This window comes from Octodon degus, unplaced genomic scaffold (assembly GCF_000260255.1).
Source record: "Octodon degus isolate 3935 unplaced genomic scaffold, OctDeg1.0 scaffold00005, whole genome shotgun sequence".
In the NCBI taxonomy this organism is placed as follows: domain Eukaryota; kingdom Metazoa; phylum Chordata; class Mammalia; order Rodentia; family Octodontidae; genus Octodon; species Octodon degus.
Window position 1 is genome coordinate 33,010,093 of NW_004524581.1, and position 3,774 is coordinate 33,013,866.

Here is a 3,774-nt window from a genome sequence, read left to right on the forward strand (position 1 = left end):
GAGCCAGGAGGACCTCGGGCGCAAGCCCATCCTGGGGGATTTATTTTAAGGTAAAAAGGACTGTGCATGTAGCTTAGTACCCCTGAGGTTCAACCCCCAGCACCTCAACAAGAGGGAACTCACACCCTGTACGATTCCATCGATATGAAGTTCATATTGATAGAGTGAGCTCTTTCTCTGGGGGGGTGACCAGGAACTGAACTGAGGACTTGCACTTGCCAGGCAAGCCCTGTGCTGCTGAGCCATCTCCCCGGCCACACTCTCGCTTTTCTTGAGACAGGGTCTTCTCATGTAGTCCAAGTTGACTTCCGACTCATTATGTGGCCCAGGCTGGCCTTGCATTTGTGATGCTCCTCCTGCCTTAGTCTCCCAAATGCTGGGATTACAGGCACGCGCCCCCTCGCCCAGCATTTTTTTTTTTTTTTTTGAGAGAGGGTCTCCCTGTAGTTCAAACTGGCCTTGAGTTCACTATGTAGCCCACTTAAACTTGCAGGGACCTGCCTGCCTCAGCCTCCCCAGCGCTGGGATTATAGGTGCGTGCCACTCTGCCCAGCTGAACTCTTACAAGGACATAAATCAAGGGTCGCTTCTGGCAGGGGAGAGGGCGTGACCAGAGTGATCATACAGGAGTTTCGGGGTGTGCGAAGTGCGGCCTCACGACATGGGCCTGTGCATTTTGGGGGCAGCATATGTATTTTCCAAGTGTCATCAACCGCAGACTTGAGATCTGTGTGTTTTACTGCATATTCTTGTATCTCAGTGTTCAAAATGCCACTCAGGTGAGCCAGGAGGCTGGTCGTCAGCTGTAATCCCAGTGAGTTGGCTTCGGCAGGGGAATTACAGCTCAGCCTGGGCCATTTAGAGTTAACAGGATGTCGTCTCACAATAAGACATTAAAACAGTGGCTAGCTGAGCAGATCTGGGCGGGGGAGCCGCGGGGCCATCGTGCGGGCCTTAGGTCAGGCAGGGAGACAGCAGAGGCTGGAACAAAGAGGAGCTGGGAGCGGGCGCAGGGACCCCCGCAGCTGTGGAGAGGCGAGCCCCGGGTCAGCGGTGGCCCAGAAGCGGAGAACCGCAAGCCTCGGAGAAGCAGCCGTGTCTGGTGCTGGGAGTGTCACCCCGGGGCCACTCGGCAGGCAGCCGACAGCAGGGAGACCCGCCGCGCCTCCACCCACGGCCCACCCACCGCTCGACCGGCCGCAGCGCAGCCTCACCGTCCCGCCCCGGCTCAGGCTCCGAGTCGCCGCCAGCCTTCGTTTGGGACGGAGTCTCTCTCGCTAACCCTCCGCCTCGCGTCCCGGGGACTGCGCTTCCAGGCGTACATCAGCACGCCCGGCTCGGAGCGTTTCTAGTTGCCAGCCGTCCTCTTGACTGTGTGGGGAGGCCCCTGGGGGCCCGGGTGCAGCTCTGCTGTGAGGGCCTGCCTGGCAAGCACAAGGTCCTGAGCTTGCTTCCAAGCATCAAAAAGAAAAGAAAGAAAAAAAGGAGGGGGGGCCTGGGGAGATGGCTCAGTGGAATAAGCACTTCCCTGGCAAGTGCAAGGACCTGAGTTCAAACCCCCACCTTGCGCCCACTGAGCTGGTCACCCCAGCTGCTCCTGTCCTGCAGCTCAGCTCAGCTCAGCTCACAGTTCCTGGAGGGTCTCAGAGTTATTGAAAGGGGTCCTTCACTCCACACATGCCAGGATTTATTCTGGATGGACTAAAGAAAAAATACCCCAAACCATCTCCAGACTCCACACGTTCTGTGGAGTGGCCCCACTCACCACTACCCCAGGGATCCACTGACACAGTCTCTGCTTCCTGTCCCCACCTGACGTTCTGCTGGCCTAGGAGTCCTGGTCCCAGAGAGGGGAAGGCTTGCACCAGGAAGCACAGCACCGATACCACTGAACTGGAGCCTAAGATGTCCCCCTGGTCACTCTGGTCTCCACGTGCCTCTGAGGAAACAAGCTCGAAAGGGAATCACAGCGTTGTCAGGGGTCACTGACCCAGACTATCAAGGGGAAACTGCCTTGCTATCCACAGTGGAGGAAAGGAAGGCTACACATGGAGCGCCGAGGTCCCTTGGGGCGCCTCCTAGCACCGCCACGCCCTCTTATTAAGGTGAAGGGGACCTACGACAACCTGACACAGGCACGCGGCAGGTGGTCCAGCTGGACTTCACCTCCTGGCTTCCAGCGTGGACTCCTCGGCTTCCAGCTTGGATCCTTAAGCCTTCCGTCGCCGATTCTTCCGCTTTGCCTCGCAGACCCTTTGGCTGACTAATAGAGACTTGCATGGAGCCCTCGGTGAGCTTCAGACCTCGGGCCTGCCTCCCTCCGCACGCTTCCTTATCCGGCTTTGCAGGTGACCATCATGGGCCAATCTTGTAATTTCTTGTACATTTGTACGTCTTGTGTTATATCTGTTCCTTGTATGACATCTGTTTCTCTAGTAAAACTCTGACTAATAAGATGACAAATGGCTGGGAGAACAGGACACCATCTATCTCAGGGGTTAGGTTCAAAGACAGGGCCTGGTCACCCGGAGGAGCGGAGGGTCATGGCGCTCCGAGCATCTGGGGTGGCAGGGTCTAGAAATATACACCTGGCTCCCACTTTACAGATGTGTAAGGGGCGGAACCAGCACTGTACTGCAGGCCGAGGACGCCCACACCGCCTTTCTCAGGGCCAGCGAGGCACCATTGTGTGGCTGAGTGTGCACCCCGAGTGTGCAGATTCACCTTGGGCCAGGGCCCCTCCACACCCCAGGGGTGGGGTGTCTCCTCAAACTATGAACTTCTCAAAGCTGAAGTGGAAGAGACACTTCTTCCTTACCTGTCCCTTGGGTGCCTTGGGGGTGGGCAAATGGATGTTAGGAGGAGGCAGAGAGAGAGGCAGGGCACAGCTGGACCAGAGGCCTGGGGAGACGCCGCCCTGGATGCCGGAGAGCTCTGTGACCAGCAGAGGGCAGCCTCACCCCACCCTGGCTCCTGGTTGCTGCGCCTTCGGGCTAGAAGCCCTGGAGACAAGGGTGAATCCCTCTACCCTGGGTGACATGAATTTGTCTGGGTGACTTAGGGAAGTTAAGTAATAATAAGTTTGTGACAGGTCTGGCATTTGATGCCAGCCTGACTCCAAGCCAGCTTGCTCTCTTTGTCTTTCGTGTTCTTGAACTCACTGGGTCGCCCAAACTGGTCAGTTTTTTGTTTGTTTTTTCATTTGTGTATCTGGTACAGGGTCTCACTACGCAGATCGGACTCATGGTGACCATCCTGCTTTCAGCCTCCCCAGCGCTGGCACTGCAGGCATGCACCACCACACCCAGACTCTGTGGCCCGCTCAGTGTGCCCCAGGGGCAGGGCTGGCACGACATGCAGGGCTGGGAATTGAGTCCTGGTCCCTGCGCTTGCCAAAGCAAGCTGGCACTTAGACCACTGAGCTATCTTGCCAGTCCTTGGTCTTGAACTCTATGTGGTGCAGGGTCTCACTTTGCAGCTCAGACTCATGGTGATCCTCCTGTTTTCAGTCTCCCCAGCACTAGGATTGCAGGCGTGCATCATCATGCCCAGATTCAGTGCCTGGTTCAGGGCTCCCAGGGGCAGGGCCAGTGTGGCATGTGGTGTCAGGGATCGAACTCTGGTCCCTGTGCTTGCCTAAACAGGCACTTAGTCCGCTGAGCTATCTCTCTGGCCCCAGCATTCTTCTTCTTCTTCTTCTTCTTCTTCTTCTTCTTCTTCTTCTTCTTCTTCTTCTTCTTCTTCTTCTTCTTCTTCTTCTTCTTCTTCTTCTTC